This window comes from Mercurialis annua, linkage group LG5 (assembly GCF_937616625.2).
Source record: "Mercurialis annua linkage group LG5, ddMerAnnu1.2, whole genome shotgun sequence".
NCBI lineage: Eukaryota > Viridiplantae > Streptophyta > Magnoliopsida > Malpighiales > Euphorbiaceae > Mercurialis > Mercurialis annua.
In genome coordinates, this window is record NC_065574.1 from 33,543,132 (window position 1) to 33,562,658 (window position 19,527).

At 36.4% G+C, this 19,527-nt stretch overlaps 1 pseudogene; it reads left to right on the forward strand.

Annotated features, from left to right (window-relative positions):
- The first annotated feature begins 1,199 nt into the window (after positions 1-1,199).
- On the forward strand, positions 1,200-5,456 carry LOC126681796 (uncharacterized; annotated as a pseudogene).
- The last annotated feature ends 14,071 nt before the right edge of the window (positions 5,457-19,527 follow it).

Consider the following 19,527-nt stretch of genomic DNA (forward strand, 5'->3'; position numbering starts at 1 on the left):
GCAGGTTTAATTGAATTGTGTGTTATAAGGAAGGCTAGCTACGGGTGTTGGTACTACATTACCCATGCCCTAGCGCCGGTCACGATTCATGAAATTGGGTCGTGACAAACTTGGTATCAGAGCTTTGGTTTCAAACCAAGGCCATTTGCATGCTATGTGTTTACTCTGTTAAGTGTTGTTGTGTCTTAGGAACTACTGCGGATATAGGTTTCTGTCATGTCTTTAAAAACGTCATCTTTTGATTTTAAAACATTCTGCCTACACCAATAGGATTGCATTGAGTCAGTCATTATATGTTGATTTAATGCTTTTGATAGTTACTGTTATTTCACTTGGGTGAATATTTTTATGCTGTTGATTTCTCGGAAAATCCTATTTGTACTCCTTTTATTTCGTACTTGGGTGTGAATTTATGTGTTATTTAAACTGTTCTTGTTCAATCTTTAGGATATGAACAGCGCTGTTCTTACTCGTGCTCGTGCTGCGGCAGAGCAAGAAGCTGTGGCTGATGATGCGATTTCCATGAAAGTCGATCAGAACGTGCCACCAGTTCAGGCTAATGCACTACTAAAAAACAGTGAGTTTGTGACAGAAATTTGTGACGGAAAATTTCGTCACTAATTTGTGACGGATTTGTGACGGATTAGTGAGGGATTGATATTTGTTGCGACGGAATTTCTGACGAAAAATCTGTCACTAATTTGTGACGGATATATGACATATTTGTGACGGATTTTAGTGACGGGTATATATTCCGTCACAAATTCTTATTTTTGTGACGGAGAAGTGACGTCTTTGTCGGTCACAAATATTTGTGACGGACACAACCGTCACAACATATAGAATTGTGACTGCCCTTCACAAATTCCGTCACAAATTGTGACGGAATTTGTGACGGAGGTTTAATATTATACAGAGATAAGAGATTGCAGTCCGTATTTCTTAAATTACATTATTTTATCAAAAAGCCCTAGCTCTTCTCCTCGAAAATAATCCCTAACACTGCTCCTCCTCCATTGCCGCTTTAACTCAACAAATCCCTAACATCGTTTCGAAACAAATCGCTCATATTTTTGTCTCCAGATATAATAATCTTCACTCATTTCTCTAATTGAAACAGTTGAAGAGAAGCAATCAATTCACTGTTAATCTTCAGTCCTAATGAAAAATATCCAGATTCTTAAATTGAATCAAAATCAATGGCAGAAGAAGAAGCCACTATTGTAGTAACCGAATCAATAGAGACATCAGTGGTATAGCAAATCATAACCGTCTTCACCGTCATCGTCACAACACAGACATCAATTGAAGCCACAATCAAATCCAACACGGAAGCCGACACTGAGTCCACTTGCAATTGTTAGTAGTATATGCCCTAGGGCCATTTGATCGTGTATATTTGTAGAACTAATCCCAATGGCAAAGATATATATGTTCTATTTGAACTAAGTGTCTCATCAACTAAGTGTTCATGTATTACGTATTGTCCTTATCACATTGTGGTAGAATCTATTCTTAAGGTGTTAAGAATATGAGTGACAGATTCTATTATACAAGTGATCTAAATAACCGTTCGCGATCGATGGGGTCCTGCGAATAAGGGCATTGCATTATCCCAGAAAGATCGTCACCTCTGTTTATTCTCCTAATTAGTAAAGAGTTACTAAATTATAGGAAGTAGTGAGTCTCATACTACTTGATGGGGATCAGAATAAACATGTGGACACTCAAGGTGTTGAGTGAGTTGAACAAGTGACGCTAGATGACTTATACATGGTAATTCATTAAAGTCAATTTAATATCATCTAGTTCATAATTGTACATATGTCCTTTGACTTGCGGTGACACTATCTTGTATATAGGTGATTAGAGTTTGATACTCCTTAACCCTAGATCTTTCATGAGCTAGGGCCGCGGGATGTGTTGGCTCTAGTTAGTTGTATATGGAGATAGGGGTTTAACCTAGAAAGGATTCATCACTCTGGATGAACGGAGACAAGATTCTATGCTATCTCAAATTGTTCTTGATGGATGATAAAACCTGCACAGGTGTATATGACTTACATAGAAAGTTGTTTCTAGTGGAAGTCATATTTATCAAGAATTAGAACTTGGAGATGAGGTCATATAATCAAGACATACAGTGTTTGACTTAACCGTGACACTAGTCGAGATTGGAATCTTAGATGAAGGGAATTTTGAGTGTACGGTATTATGAACAATGGTTCATAAAGAATGCATTGAAACATTCATCTCTATTTGGGGGTCGTGATATGTTGCTAGACGTCACTCTCGATCTACGAGAATTAATAATTAAATGGGATTTAATTATTTAATATAAGAAAGGCGTTTCTTATGACTCTCGTTGCCATATAGATGTGAACCTAGTTAGTCACACACAATAGAGTGTGCAACCGATTGAGTTTACGAAAGATCGATTTCATATAGATACTAGCATATCTCGGAAATTAATCTAAGATGAAAAACAAGTACAAATTAGGGACTAATTTGTAAGAGTTATAAATTAGTAGGAACCTAATTGTATTATGTCCATATTAATTAGGGACTAATTTATAAGATTTATAAATTAGTAGGAACCTAATTATATTTTAACCAAGTTTTATGATTAAAAGGTTTAAGTAATTAATTAGTGTAATTAATGATACTTAAATGACTAATCATTAGCTAATGGAATGATGATGTCATGGTGATGATGTAATGAGATAAGCCTATGTCATATATGTGATGTCATATGATGACATCACCTATATGATGTCACCTATGTGATGTCACCACATGAAAGGTGTCATGTGGTGGCAACACCTTTGCTTGGTGTGTGACACCTAGCATGCAAGGTGTTGCATTCTTAAGACATGCTCTAGCCTATAAATAGAGCATGTCCTTGCTCATTTCAACATAACACACAACACACATCTCACTACAAAGTTGTAGAGAGAGAAAGCACTTGAAGGAGTTCAAGTAGTCATCAATCACGGGAAAAACTTGGCGACGTTTTTCATACATCCGAGCAAGGTAGTGATCGCGGCGAGAGTTTGAGCTTAGGGCTGCTCGGCAAGAGGAACTCTTGCAGGATTACTTCAAGGCGAGGATTCAATCGGACGCATACTCGTGTGGACGAGCTTGAGGTCGCCGTACTTTCGGGACTACAAGAATCGTTGGAGAATCGACATAGGTATTCTTCTTACGATTCTTAGATGCGTGCTTTAATTACTAAATGATACGACGATCCATTTGTTGTTGATATGATCAACTTTAGGATCCGGATTGTTAGAATTTCGATTTTGAATTGAAATATACGATCCAGACCCGCGCCTCCCGCTGCGCCAACAGCAATAGCACTAACAAAAACGCCGGAGAACAAACTATGGCTATCAGCTCCGACAATTCATTAGCGGAGGCGGTTGAGTTAATCAAGAAAGTAGCCAAAAGCTTTGAATGAAAATGATTACGGTGAAGCTGTTGAGTGCTTCAGCCGTGCTCTTGAAATCAGGTTAGGATTATAGTTTTAGTAATAAAAATTATAACTTTGTTTTTTTTTTTTCTGTGAAATGAATTTACTAAGTGTTATAATGTTAGGGTTACACACTATGGTGAGCTTGCAGTTGAATGTTTGATTGCTTACTACCAATATGGGCTGCTTTGTTGTATAAAGATCAAGAAGAAGCTGTTCTCTTAGGAACAATCCCAATAAAGAAGAGTGAATCGAAACAAGAATTTGATAAAAATGGGTCTGTTACCAGTTCTTTGAAAGCGGAATCTATGACTGCTTCTGCTGTTTCTAGTACTATTAAAGAGGACGGGAAGCCGGATCTGAATCACAGAGATGGAGCGGCGGATGATGGTTTATATATTTTTGATGTATAATGATTATTTATTGAAGTAATTCAATATTCATGATTAAGATGGTGGAATAGGCGTAGCATCATGCATGAGAGTGTAACAATGTTTACTATTTTATGTTCTTCGTCATTCTATTGTAGCTTCTAGAGGGAAAGCTCAGGAGGTAGATGGCGAGGATAGTGATGGTAAGACTTGGCTGAACCGGATGAAGATGGCGGTGATGAATCTGACCTTGACTTGGCATGGAAAATGCTTGATGTTGCAATGGATAAAGTGGATGTACTCTCAGCATTAGCTGAAGTTGCTTTGGAAAGAGGTATATCTCAGGTCGACTTTGTAAAATTAATACCTTAATTTAACTTACTAAAACATGCTGAGAGATGCAGTTGTTTTCTAGAGGCCTATTTTTTGCTTATTTTTTACTATTTTGCTGTCTGTAGAGGACATTGAAACATCTCTCAGTGATTACCAGAAAGCACTTCTCATTCTAGAACGATTTGTTGAACCAGACAGTAGACATCTTGTTGAACTGTATCTTTTTAAAGTTTAAATACTACTGATAAGATGATAAGTGTTACCTATTTTAATGAACTATTTCCATCATAACCTTAACTATATTTTGGAAATTTCCGTATATGTTTGTGTTTGGAGGTCGGCTCAAAACCTTAGGAAGCAATAACATATTGCCAGAAACCTATATCGGTTTGCAAGTCAAGGCTAGAGTGACTTAGGAATGAAGTAAAGGGTTCTTCGGAATCTAATATTTCATCAGCAGTTTCTGAATTAGATGACTCTGTTCAGCAGTCATCCAATGGCGCAGGAAACAACTCAGCAGTCATCGTTTAGATCTGTTTCTCATTATTATAACTTAATACATGCTTCTTTAAGAGATTCAATTACGATTATCTTTTTAAAACTCGTTTAGATCTGTAACTGATATCATTAGATTTTGCTTATTAATTTCTCAATTTTTTGCTGATTTTGAAGGATCTTGAAGGCATGCAAAGCAGAGGCAAAGCCAGCTAAGAAGAACTTGATTTCAAATAATACAAATGATCCTAATGCTCCTAAATCTCCTGCTTCTGCTTTTTTGTCTTCATGTAATTACTTCAATTTTCCTTTCATCTCTAGCTTCCTTCATAGAGTTTTAGATTCACTTTTTTAAAATTTAATTTAAGTTTTACTGTGAAATTGACATAACTACAGGGAGGAGTTCAAAAAATACTTCATCGAGAAGTTTCTTGATAACAAAGCAATCGCTGCTGTAAGACACATTATACTCTCTTTCTCTTATTTGTTGATTTATTTGCTTATTCTTATTCTGGTTTTAATTTAATTATATACTTGTTAATTGGGAGTGTTTTTATATTTACAACTAATAAGAAAATATTGTATATTGTAGACAAAGTTGATGATCAGTTGAGCATAGTAATTTAATCTATCAAAAATAGGATTTTAGGTTTTTAGTTCATGATTAAGATCAATATTAATTCAGGTAGTTGTGTTTTAATTTGAAATAATATTTTAATTTATCTAGGTATCATTCAATAGACATTGATAGGATCTCCGTTAATGCGCTTGCTGCAAACTATTGATAATTGCAACTTGCAATATGATCACATCTAATCACTAGATCCTAAGTATTCAACTAAAGTAACAATTTTTTTCCCTTTCTTTTGATTGGAGGTGGTGAAATAAGGATATATAATTGGCCATATGCTATATCCTTGGTTTGCAAGTCAGCCATTATGAGTTTCTTAATTGAGCTTGGCTACATTTGATCCTTGATATGTTTAACAGCTTGGATGTTAAACTTAATAAGGTCTTGTTTGAGCTCATTTGATCAGATTGGCGAAAAATTAAATATAGCTATTGTGAGACTTGTTCAGCCAAATTTAATCTACTTTTTCACTATACTTCTTTAAACATTTACTTGTACCACTTTTCTAAATTAGGACTAAAAAGGAAAAGAACTTAGCTTCAGCTTTGTTTTTGGTAGATTTGATGTTCTAAATTAGTCAAACATTAAATGCTTATGAGACCTTTGTGTAGATGTTCTACTTGAGTTTTTCAGCAGTTTTTCACCTGATTGATTCAAGTTTTTATTGGAATTGATGATATGATGGAGAAAAAACTACTGAATTTGGTATAGTCTTATTGCTGACTGAAATTTAATCAGTAAATAATGTAGCTGTAGGATCAGCTGCCTCATCTCCTTTTATGTCATAGCATATGATTTTTCTGTTTAATACCGTATGCATATGATTTTTATGTTTCTTAATTTAGATTTTTAGAGTGTCATTGTAAGTAATGGTGCTTTGAAGTCACATGTATATCATAGCTTAAATAAGAAACTGAAAACAAAAAAATGTAATATAGTCTGAAGTCACCTGTATATCATAGTTTAAATGAGTCACTTGTACATCATAGCTTAAACATTCCGCTTATAAATTTGTGCTTGTATTGTTTTATTAAATGAGAGAAACCAGTTCTCAAAACTGTAATTTTTTTTATTTTCCTTATTTCTTATGAAGCTGTATTTTCCATTTGTCAGGGTAATCTTGTGCATTGAGAAGAATTGGCGGTTATGGTACATCATCAATGGCTTCCCTGTATTAATAGTTTTTTTTTTATCTTTGTATGATGTTCCTCTATATTAGTAAACTTTTCATCTTAATTTGTATGATTTAATCATACATACAATGTGTTTTTGTATAAATAAATAATAGTGTTTACAATTAATATATTCTTAAAATTGATTGGCAGTGCATATTCTTTTGTAAGTTTTTTTTTATAATCATTTATTTCTAGTTATTCATTATATTTGTTTAAGTAACAATTTTAATAAATTTGATACAACAATTTCATATTATATATAATTAATTTAGTGAGAATTAGTGACAGAAACGTCTGAATCTGTTACAAATTTTTCACTAATTAGGGACGGATTTGTGATGACTTTATCCGTCACAATTCTGTCACTAATTAATGACGGATTTATGACGGACATTTCCGTCACTAATTTTGTGACGGATTCTTCTTTGTTGACCAATGACTTTTGTGACGGAATTTTCCGTCACAAATCCGTCACAAATTTGTGACGGATTTTATTTTCCGTCACAAATCATTTGTGACGCCCAAAAATGTGACAGACGAAAATCCGTCACAAATCCGTCACAAATGGCAGTTTGTGACGGATTTGTGACGGAATTTTCCGTCACAAACTGCCTGTTTTTCAGTAGTGATGCTGGACGTGGTCGAGGTGGAGGTGCTGGCAGAGGTAGAGGTGCTGGTAGAGGCAGAGGAGCTGGTGCTGGTAGAGGTGGAGCTAGAAGACGTGGTGCAGCAGGTGTTCAGGCACCGAATGTGCAGCAGGCACCAGAGGTGCAACAAGCACCAAACATGCAAGCGTTCGACTTCACTACTTTCTTGGCTGGCGTTGTCGAGATGCAGAACAATCAGGCTCTACTGCAGAATCAGTGTAATATACTGGGTCAGTTAGCGCAGCAACAGCAACCTCAGGCTGGTGCTGTAGCTGGTATTGGTGGACTTGCTGGTGTCGGTCATATTCCAACAGACAGAGAGTTGGTGATGACCTACTTGAAGTTGAATCCGACTTCTTTTGATAGTACTGGGGATGCTCTTGACTTTTTGGAGGAATTTGAGTACAACAGTCAGAGGATTCAAGCTTCTGATCGTCAATCAGTGATGCTTGTGGAGATGTCGCTGAAGGGTCCAGCTAAGGACTGGTATCGCGATAACATCAGACCAGTTATGGATACTTTGTCTTGGGCTGATTTTGTGATCAGGTTCAGAGGTTACTATCTACCCTTCTCTGTTACTGAGAGTTTCAGAGAAAAGCTGCTAAATTTGAAGAAAGGGGATAAATCAGTGACAGACTACACTACTGAGTTTGTACGTTTGGGGCGGTTTGCTACAGATCTACAGGGTGATCAAGAGCGAGTGAACGACCGTTATATTAGGGGCTTAGGCTCGGAGTTTCTCCCTTTGCTGATAGGGACAAACATGGAGTTTGCCCGGTTAGTGGATAGTGCGCGGCGGATGGAGAATTCGTTGATTCAGTTCGGGACGATCTCTGACCCTTTCCAGAATCAGAAGGGAAAGAGTGACGTTCCTAGTGGGGGGCAACAGGCCCCAGTGCAGCATGGTAGTGGGAACTACTACAGTGGCTCTTCTCATGCCAATAAGGGGAGTCGCCGTACTCACAACAAAGGGAGGCATAGTGCTAGGAGTGCTCCGTACAGCTCTAGTAGCGGTCGGAGTAACCGTGGTTCAGGACGAGGGTACAGTGGTGGATCGAACATTCCGTTCTACCAGAATTGCAGACGTAGGCATTATGGTCAGTGCCAGTTAGCTCCTGGAGGTTGTTTCACTTGTGGCCAGCCGGGTCATTTCTCCAGGGAGTGTCCGACATCTGGACAGCAGACGTCTAACTCCAGTGTGGCGCAGTCATCTTATCAGCAGCAGAGACCTGCGTTTACACAGTCTGTAGGGTACTCTCGACCTGCAGCATCTTTTGGTGGCCAGCGGGGCCGTGGTTCTGGTGGCAGAGGTTTTGGTGACCGTGGTAACGGCGGTAGAGGTTCCAACGGTTATGGTACTGGACAGAGTTCGCAGCAGCAGCCGCAGGGTCAGGCCAGAGTGTTCGCACTTACTCCTCAGGATGCGCGTGCATCAAATGCTGTGGTGCAAGGTACCATTCCGATTTCTTTTATAGATGCTTTAGTGTTATTTGATGCGGGTGCAACCCATTCGTTTGTATCTACATGTTTTGCTGGGAAATTGGGTATGACACCATCTGTTTTGAGTGAACCTCTAGCTGTGTCTACACCTATGTCTGAAGGTGTAGTAGTGGACGTTGTTTATCCTTCGTGTCCAGTGGTTATTCAGGGTAGAGAATTATGTGCTGATTTGATTGTGCTTGACGTTCTTTCTTTTGATGTCATCTTGGGGATGGATTGGCTGTCGCGCCATTATGCTTCTATTGACTGTCGAGGGAAGTCAGTCGAGTTCAGGATTCCAGGTGATCTACCTTTTTCCTTTCAGGGAGAAAAGGCAGAGACACTTAAGAATCTGATTTCCGCCATCAAGGCGAAGCGAATGTTAGGCAAGGGTTGCCAGGGTTTTCTTGCTGTGGTTCGTGATTTGGAGGCTGATGGTAGTGATATGCGTAGTGTTCCGATAGTGAATGAGTACACTGATGTGTTTCCAGAGGAATTGCCTGGATTACCGCCTGATCGGGATATTGAGTTCTGCATTGATGTGGTTCCTGGTACAGCTCCGATTTCGATACCGCCGTATCGGATGGCTCCTGCAGAGCTGAAGGAGTTGAAGGACCAATTACAAGAGTTGTTGGATAGCGGGTTCATCAGACCGAGTACTTCTCCGTGGGGTGCTCCAGTTCTGTTTGTAAAGAAGAAAGACGGTTCCTTTCGAATGTGTATCGACTACAGACAGTTGAACAAGGTTACTATCAAGAACAGATATCCTCTTCCTCGCATCGATGATTTGTTTGACCAGTTCCAGGGTGCGAAGTGTTTTTCCAAGATTGATTTGAGGTCTGGGTATCATCAGCTTCGGATCCGTGATGCAGATGTGCCTAAGACTGCTTTTCGGACTCGTTATGGACATTTTGAGTTTCTGGTTATGTCCTTTGGTCTGACGAACGCACCAGCAGCGTTTATGGATATGATGAACAGAGTGTTCAAGCCGTTTTTGGACCAATTTGTTATCGTATTCATTGATGACATCTTGATCTATTCTCGGAGTGAGGAGGAGCATGCTTACCATTTGAGGACTATACTTCAGACGTTGCGTGAGCATCAGTTGTATGCTAAGTTCTCAAAATGTGAGTTCTGGTTGGATCAGGTCACCTTTCTAGGACACGTGGTGTCGAAAGATGGGATCAAGGTTGATCCGAAGAAGATTGAGGCGGTTATGGATTGGCAGAGGCCAAGGTCAGTTACCGAGATCAGAAGTTTTCTGGGTTTAGCTGGCTACTATCGTCGATTCGTGCAAGATTTCTCCAGAATATCTGCACCTTTGACTAAACTGACACAGAAGGGTGTCAAGTTTGAGTGGACTGACAAGTGCGAGGCGAGCTTTGAGAAGCTCAAGGAGATTTTGACTACAGCTCCGGTTTTGGCATTGCCTTCTAGCATTGATGGTTTCACAGTGTATTGTGATGCGTCTCGGATTGGTTTGGGTTGCGTCCTGATGCAACATGGACAAGTGATTGCCTATGCTTCCAGACAGTTGAAGAAGCATGAGGTGAATTACCCTACTCATGATTTAGAGTTGGCAGCTGTGGTTTTTGCGCCGAAAATCTGGAGGCATTATTTGTATGGTGCTACTTGTGAGATTTTCACTGATCATAAGAGTCTGAAATATATCTTTGATCGGAGAGAATTGAACTTGAGACAGAGGAGGTGGCTAGAGTTGCTGAAAGACTACGACTGTACTATTCAGTACCATCCTGGTAAGGCTAATGTGGTAGCCGATGCGTTGAGTCGCAAGTCTTCGGGCAGTTTGGCTCATATTTCAGAGGTTGGGCGTAGACCCATGATTAGAGAGTGGCATGGTTTGATAGCTTCAGGCTATTGCATCCAGGTTACTCAGGCCGGTAGTTTGTTAGCACATTTACAAGTGCAACCCGTTTTGATTGATCGGATCAAAGCTTTACAAGCTGAGGATCCACAGTTGAAACGGATTATTGAGGAAGTTCAGCAGGATGGAAATCCTGAGTTTACTTTTGTGGATGGTGTTCTGAGACATGGTTCTAGATTGTGTGTTCCGGATTCAGATGGTTTGAGGGACCAAATTCTGGAAGAAGCGCACAAGTCTGCTTATAGTGTTCATCCGGGTTCTACTAAGATGTACCATGATCTTAAGGGTACCTACTGGTGGAGCGGGATGAAGAAGGATGTCGTTGAGTATGTTTCTAAGTGTCTGACTTGCCAGCAGGTGAAGCTGGAACATCAGAGACCTTTTGGTTATCTGCAGCCACTACCTATTCCAGAGTGGAAGTGGGAGCGGATTGCTATGGATTTTGTGGTTGGTTTGCCACGTACTCGACAGGGGTACGATTCCATCTGGGTGATAGTTGACCGTATGACCAAGTCAGCTCATTTCCTACCGATCAAGGTTTCGTATACTGCTTCGAGGTTGGCTCAGTTGTACATCGACAGGATTGTCAGTTTGCATGGTGTACCGGTTTCTATTGTTTCAGACAGAGGTTCTGTGTTTACTTCGAGGTTCTGGAAAGCGTTACAGGAATCCTTGGGTTCTCGGTTGGATTTCAGTACAGCTTTTCATCCTCAGACTGACGGTCAGTCTGAGAGGACTATTCAGATGTTGGAGGATATGCTCAGGATGTGTGTTCTCGATTTTCAGGGTAGCTGGGATACTCATCTGCCGTTGATTGAGTTTTCTTACAACAACAGTTACCACGCGAGTATCGAGATGGCGCCGTATGAAGCTTTGTACGGGCGCAAGTGTAGATCTCCTATGTGTTGGGAGGAGGTTGGAGAGCGTAAACTCTCGGGAGCAGAGATTATTCAGATTACCTCAGAGAAGGTACCGTTGATCAAAAGGAGGTTAGAGACCGCTTTTAGTCGGCATAAGAGTTACGCTGATCCGAAGAGAAAAGAAATTGAGTTTCATGTTGGTGACTTCGTGTTTCTTCGGGTTTCGCCTATGAAAGGCGTGGTTCGTTTTGGTGTCAAGGGAAAGTTGGCACCGAGGTATGTTGGTCCTTATAAGATTTCAGAGAGGATTGGAGCTGTGGCTTATCGTCTGGTTCTGCCGCCAGACATGTCGTTAGTACATCCTGTGTTTCATATTTCTATGTTGAGGAAGTGCATTTCCGATCCTTCGCACGTGATTGTGCCTCAGAGTGTTGAGATTGACCAGGAGTTGTCCTATGAGGAACAGCTAGTTGAGATTGTTGATACGCAAGTGCGTAAATTGCGGAACAAGGAGATTCCGATGGTCAAAGTTCTCTGGTGCAATCATTCTGTAGAGGAGTGTACTTGGGAGACCGAGTCCGATATGCGGAAACGTTATCCTTTCCTCTTTACTTGAGGTACGTGCATCGTTGCTGATGTGTTTTAGTTGCTTGTTTGTGTACTTGGTGTGCTGTTATGATTTTTTTTGGTTGCGTTTTAAATTCGAGGACGAATTTTTAATAAGATGGGGAGAATGTAATATCCCGTTTTTTTTAATTTATTTATTGAGCTTTCAGTAAATTTTGAGTCTTTTGCGGATTCGTGGTTGGATTCGTGATAACAATTATTATTGCTAATTTATAATTAATTATTTATCAGTAGTTTGTTTTTTAAAAAATTATATAATTATTATCAATAGTTAACAACCTAATTTATTGTTTGTCATGAAGGCCCTACGTGAACCCATCCATGAAGGCCCATGCAATTGATGAAGGCCCTACGTGAACCCAGGCTCTGTGTACAATTAAAATAGTGAGCTACGATGAATCCCTATCATATATATGTTTTCTTATACCCTAATTGATTACGCTCAATTCTTTTAATCAAACCCTAGCCGTCTCTAAGCCTAACAAAGCACTGAATTCATACACTCTAAATCCATTCCTCTCATTAGTTTCAAAACCGGTAAGTTATTCTTCTTATTTTCAAGTGTAAATCGATATCGTCATGTTTCGTATTTTGATCCGTTCTCGTTCATTTTAGCACCAAATTGAGTTCCGTTCGTTTGTTGGCGTAGTTAAATATATCCTCTTCAATCCTAAAGTTTTGGAATCGAATTTGGTACGTAAAATCTACCCGTTTAATTGCCGTTACGGTTCACCGTTTTATGTTGTGTTCTATGTTTTGGTTCTTGTTGTTACTGTCGAATTGCTCTTGCCTTGTGATGTAATTCTTCTGTTTTTGAGATTGTATCTCAGAGTTAGATTTGTGTAATGGTATTGTCATGAGGTTGTTATAAAATTCATCAAATAATTTCCTTGTTCCTTCATTTGTTGGCCGAATTCCTAATTAAGGTTACTGCCATTCTTTGTTTGTTCATTATACTTGGAGATAGTGGTTGGCGGGAATGGTGGTATTTTAATATTCATGTGTCTTTTAGTTTGAATTGATTTATGGCTTATATTTTTGTTATGAACTTTAAGGTAGCAGCAACCATTGGTCCACTTATTATACATGGGCATATAATTATATGGATTTGGATATATACTGTATATGTTCAATTATGTTATGGTGGTTGGATTTATCATTATTATTGGTTGGGCTCTTTTTATATCTAATCAAAGATTTTTTGTTTGGTATTATACCGATTTAAAACCGAACTCCCAATTATCGTTTTGATTTCTAAATTTCTAATTGTTCTCATTATTTTAATAAAATAAAATAAATAAATATAAGTTAATTGCGAATATAATTTAAATTGTTTTTGATAACTATTATCGGAAACAATATTTATATTATTTTCCAATAACTATATAATTACTTGGGTAATTATTATTATTAAATTGAAAATATTGGCTTGACGTGCCAATTTGACTAATTTACAGTTAGCTTTTAATTATTTTTTCTTAACTATTTTAATTAAGTAAACTGTCGGTAACTATTGGTTACTTGTATTTTAAGCTATTGAGTTCCGTTTTAATATTTAACTATTATTTTATCAATGTGTATTATTTTGTAATTATAAACTATGGTTTATAATTTTGATAAAATATTCGGGTCGGGTTAGACTTGGGTCGCCCGACATGTGAGGTAGCTTGGTAGTTATCGGTAACTCGGCTAACCCACTATTTGGAAATTAATTATTATTTAAAGATTTTTAAATAATATTTGTAAATTGGATTTTAAGCGAGAACTCAATAGATTTATATTAATTGGGCTTTTTTACCTTTTGGGTATATTTGTGTTGCTTTGGATTGTTTTATTCCGACGTGTTATTTGTGCTAGTCCTATGTGATGTCTAGTACTCTCTATAGTTAGGGTCTGTTTTCAATAATTAATTTATTTGTCTAGACCCGTCTACTGTTCGTGCTCCTGAGGGGAACCAGGATTAGTTGCTTGCCGGTACTCACGTGGATTAGCAAGCAGTGAGTTTGTACTTACTATTTACCGCTTTATTAAGTAAATTGTTATTTTAATATTAAATATATATATACTGTACGTAAATTTCGAACTGTTTTTATATTATGGCTTCTAGTTGGAACATGCTACCTAATGGGCATCATTAGGACTGCGTGCGCACCGGTAATGATCTGGGAAAGGTAATTATGGTAATGTGGTAACTCGGTATGAGCATAGCTCTCGGGACCAAGTAGAGTAACTCGGTGTAGCTCAGCTCTCGGGACTCTGGAATAAGTGTGGTCAGTGGTAACTCGGTGTAGCTCAGCTCTCGGGACCAGACCTATTGGATTATGTTTATTATATAGAATTGTGGATTAGGGTTCCAACTATTATTCGTAATATCGTTATTAAATGTTTTAAACGGTTTTAAAGGTTTTTCACTTAATAAATGTAGATAGTGGTATAAACTCATCTCAGTATATCTGACCCCGTTGTTTTTCCAATTTTCCCCAGGGTTATGATATGAGAGAGTCTGGTGATCTCCGCATTTACTTTTTCTCGGAGGTTCCATTTATTTTAGTAAAACTGTAAAACTGTTTTATTCTTAGACCATAGTAGAACTAGACGTCTTTATTATTATTATATCTTTGTCGGATTGGTTCGACTGGTTTTATTGCTTTGGCATGTTATATCATTTACTTTGCTTTATGATAAATCTATTTTAGACTCGGAATTGGATAAGCTTGTTATATTAATTGTTGAATATTATAATTGCTAGATTTAGGCTGAAGTCTCGGTTGCCCCGAGCATTGGTTTTCTGCAGGTTTAATTGAATTGTGTGTTATAAGGAAGGCTAGCTACGGGTGTTGGTACTACATTACCCATGCCCTAGCGCCGGTCACGATTCATGAAATTGGGTCGTGACAATTTGTTTTGTAACGTTTACAAATGTTTGGCTTAAATTGCTAAAAAAGGGAAACGTTTGGATTTGTTCGTAACATTTCAAACATTTGGATTGGTTTTGTAGCGTTTTAAACGTTTGGATTGGTTTTGTATCGTTTTAAATGTTTTGCTTAAATCGCTAAAAAGGTGAAACTTTTGGTTCTGTTTCGTAACGTTTGTAAATGTTTGGCTTAAATTTCTAAAAAGGTGAAACGTTCGGATTTGTTTTGGTAACGTTTGTAAACGTTTGGCTTAAATTGCTAAAAATGTGAAACGTTAGAATTTGTTTCATAACGTTTGTAAACATTTGGCTTAAATTGCTAAAAAGGTGAAACGTTTGGATTTGTTTTCTTAACGATTGTAAACGTTTGGCTTAAATCGCTAAAAAGGTGAAACGTTTGGTTTTGTTTCGTAACGTTTGGAAACGTTTGGCTTAAATCGCTAAAAATATGATACGTTTGGATTTTTTTCGTAACGTTTCTAAATGTTTAGCTTAAATGGCTAAAAAGGTGAAATATTTGGATTTGTTTCGTAACGTTTGTAAAACTTTGGTTTAAATTTTAAAAAGGTGAAACGTTTGAATTTGTTTTCTAACGTTTGTAAACGTTTGTCTTAAATCGCTAAAAAGGTGAAATGTTTGGATTTGTTTCGTAACGTTTTAAACATTTGGATTGGTTTCATAGAGTTTTAAACGTTTGGATTGGTTTCGTAACATTTTAAACGTTTGGCTTAAATCGCTAAAAATATGAAACGTTTGGATTTGTTTCTCAACGTTTGTAAACATGTGGCTTAAATCGCCAAAAAGGTGAAACGTTTGAATTGTTTTCGTAACGTTTTAAACGTTTCCCTTAAATCGCTAAAAAGGTGAAACGTTTCGATTTGTTTCCTAACGTTTGTAAATGTTTGGCTTAAATCGCTAAAAAGATGTAACTTTTGGATTTGTTTCATAATTTTTTTGTTTTTGTAACGTTTGTAAACGTTTGGCTTAAATCGCTAAAAAGGTTAAAATTTAGATTTGTTTTGTAACGTTTTAAACTTTTGGCAGTATCGTTAAAAAGGTAAAACGTTTGGATTTGTTTCGTAATGTTTGTAAAGGTTTGGCTTAAATCGCTAAAAATGTGAAACGTTTGGCTTTGTTTTATAACGTTATAAATGTTTGGCTTAAATTGCTAAAAAGGTGAAACGTTCGGATTTGTTTCGTAGCTGCTTAAATCGCAACAAAGGTGAAACGTTTGGATTTGTTTCGTAACGTTGTAAACGTTTTTGATTGGTTTCGTAATATTTTAAACTTTTGGCTTAAACCGCTAAAAAAGTGAAACATTTGGATTTGTTTCGTAACATTTTAAACGTTTGGAATTGTTTTGTTAATTTTAAACGTTTGGCTTAAATCGATAAAAATGTAAAACGTTTGGATTGGTTTCGTAACGTTCGGCTTAAATCGCTAAAAATGTAATACATTTGGATTGTTTCGTAACGTTTGTAAACGTGTGGCTTATATTGTTAAAAAGGTGAAACGTTTGGATTGGTTTCGTAACGTTTTAAACGTTTGGCTTAAATCATTAAAGAGGTAAAATGTTTTGATTTGTTTCGTAACGTTTGAAAACTTGTGGCTTAAATCGCCAAAAAGGTGAAATGTTTCGATTGGTTACTTAACGTTTTAAACGTTTGGCTTAAATCGCTAAAAAGGTGAAACTTTTCGATTTGTTTCATAACTTTTGTAAACGTTTGGGTTAAATCGCTAAAAATGTGAAACACTAGGATTTGTTTCATAACTTTTTTGGTTTCGTAACGTTTGTAACGTTTGGCTGAAATCCCTAAAAAGGTGAAATGCTTAGATTTGTTTTGTAACGTTTTACACATTTGAATAGGTTTTGTAACGTTTTAAACTTTTGGCTTTATCGCTAAAAAGGTAAAACGTTAGGATTTGTTTCGTAAATTTTGTAAACGTTCGGCTCAAATCACTAAAAATGTGAAACGTTTGGCTTGGTTTTTAACGTTTTAAATGTTTGGCTTACATCGCTAAAAAGGTGAAACGTTTAGATTTGATTCGCAGCGGCTTAAATCGCAACAAAGGTGAAACGTTTGGATTTGTTTCGTAACGTTTTAACAGTTTGGATTGGTTTTGTAACATATTAGACTTTTGGCTTAAACCGATAAAAATGTGAAACATTTGGATTTGTTTCGTAACGTTTTATACGTTTGGATTGGTTTTGTAACATTTTAAACGTTTGGTTTAAATCGCTAAAAATGTAAAACGTTTGGATTATTTTCGTAATGTTTTAACCGTTTGGATTGGTTTTGTAACATTTTAAACTTTTGGCTTAAACCGCTAAAAAGGTGAAACATTTGGATTTGTTTCGTAACGTTTTAAACGTTTGGATTGGTTTTGTTAAATATTAAACGTTTGGCTTAAATCGCTAAACATGTAAAACGTTTGGATTTGTTTTGTAACGTTTGTAAACGTGTGGCTTATATTGTTAAAAAGGTGAAACGTTGGGATTGGTTTCGTAACGTTTTAAACGTTTGGCTTAAATCGTTAAAGAGGTAAAATGTTTCGATTTGTTTTGTAACGTTTGCAAACTTGTGGCTTAAATTCCTAAAAAGGTGAAACGTTTGGATTGGTTTCTTAACGTTTTAACGTTTGGCTTAAATCGCTAAAAAGGTGAAAGATTTCGATTTGTTTCATAACGTTCGTAAATGTTTGGCTTAAATCGCTAAAACGGTGAAACACTTGGATTTGTTTAGTAGCTTTTTTGGTTTCGTAACGTTTGGCTTAAATCGCTAAAAAGGTGAAAAGTTTAGATTTGTTTTGTAACGTTTTACACATTTGGATTGGTTTTGTAACTTTTTAAACTTTTGGCTTCATCGGTAAAAAGGTAAAACGTTGGGATTTGACTACGAAGCACGCACAATCGACGAGTCTAAGAACAGAGTAAAACCAATATTAAAATCAACCCCTATTCTAGAGAGTACTAGACACCACATAGGACTAGCAAAATACCGAGTCAAGCATAAACGTAGCCAGAATAGAATGAACAAACAATCAAGTAATGACCCGAGTCAAAAAACTACATGGAGTAACACAATACTCCAAAAACTAAATAAGTCAAGTCTATTGGGTTTCCGCTTTAAAATATGTTCCTGAAAATATTACTTAAATAGTAAATAATAACTTAATCCATTTTCTCAAATATTTGGTTAGCCGAGTTACCAATAACTACCAGGCTACCTCACATGTCTGGAGACCCAAGTCTAACCCGATCCAAAATATTTTATCAAAATATAAACCAGAGTTTATAAGTCTCAAAAACAACTTTGATAAAATTAATATAATTATATCCAATTATTAACCATAGTTTATAATTATAGAATCAACTTTGATAAAATAATAAATCAATATTGAAAACGGAACCCAATAGCTTTAACTTCAAGTAACCCAAGTTACAACCAATTTACTTAATTAAAATAAATTAAAAAAGACATTTAAAATCTCAAACGTCAGATTGACACGCCCAATCAATATTTAAAATAACACTTAACTACCCAAGTAATTAATAAATTCAAACAAAACCCATCGCTAAAAATAATTAGAAGAATAATTAAAAGGTAAATTATAAATTTAGTCACACTAGCACTCTACGTCAAAATCTCAAAATAACAATGAATAATAATTAAAAATAATTATTAATTTAATAACTCAAATATTATTTTTAGGTTTAAAAATAATATTACTAATTTGACAATCTTTCAAATTAAAATTAAATCTCCAATTTAGGAATCAAAGTCAATAATTCAATTAAATCTAAAATCATTTAAATTATAAAAAAATTAATATTAAATCTAAATTTAAAATAATAATACCCAAAGTAAATTTCAAATTATAAATAATAATATTATTAAATTTCCAAACTTTCAATTTAAAAAGTGGTTCCCAAATTAGAAATCAAAACAATTAAGCAATAGATAAAATTTAACTTAAGCAATCAATATGTTTACAGCAAAACAAATCAGTAACCTAAAAGAACTTTTAGCCAAACCACACACACTTTAACCAAACAATTAATGACACATCATCATCTCCTTCACATATCAAACCAACTCCTACATACAACTGCATAATCGAATTACTGATTCAAGCAACATAATAAAATAATCTCATAATGAATCAAATCTTGAACCCTCAATCACAAAGCAAACCATAGCTCTTAAACAATAAACAGTGAATCAAGGACCTAATAATCAACTAAAACATCAAGAAACTTTAAGCTAAAGCCACGGCATAATTCAAAATAATGTGACGATAAATCGTACGACGTCGAGATAACAAGCGATTCGACGTACCAATATAAGTTTCAACACCCACGGATTTAAGAGGATGATGGGAACAGAAGCAACGAAAAAATCACTTCATATCGATGCTAAGAATAATGAAGTTACGAGTTAATATCGGCACGAGACGATATCGAACAAAAGAGATGAGAATACTTACCGTATCAAAAGCTAATGATAAGGGATGATGGTAGAATGTTTCAGAGTGTTTTAGACTGAGAAAGTCGGCTAGGGTTGATAGAAAATGATAGAATATGAAAAATAGGGTTTCAAAACAAAACACGTCTATTTAAATAGCCAAAATCGCGTA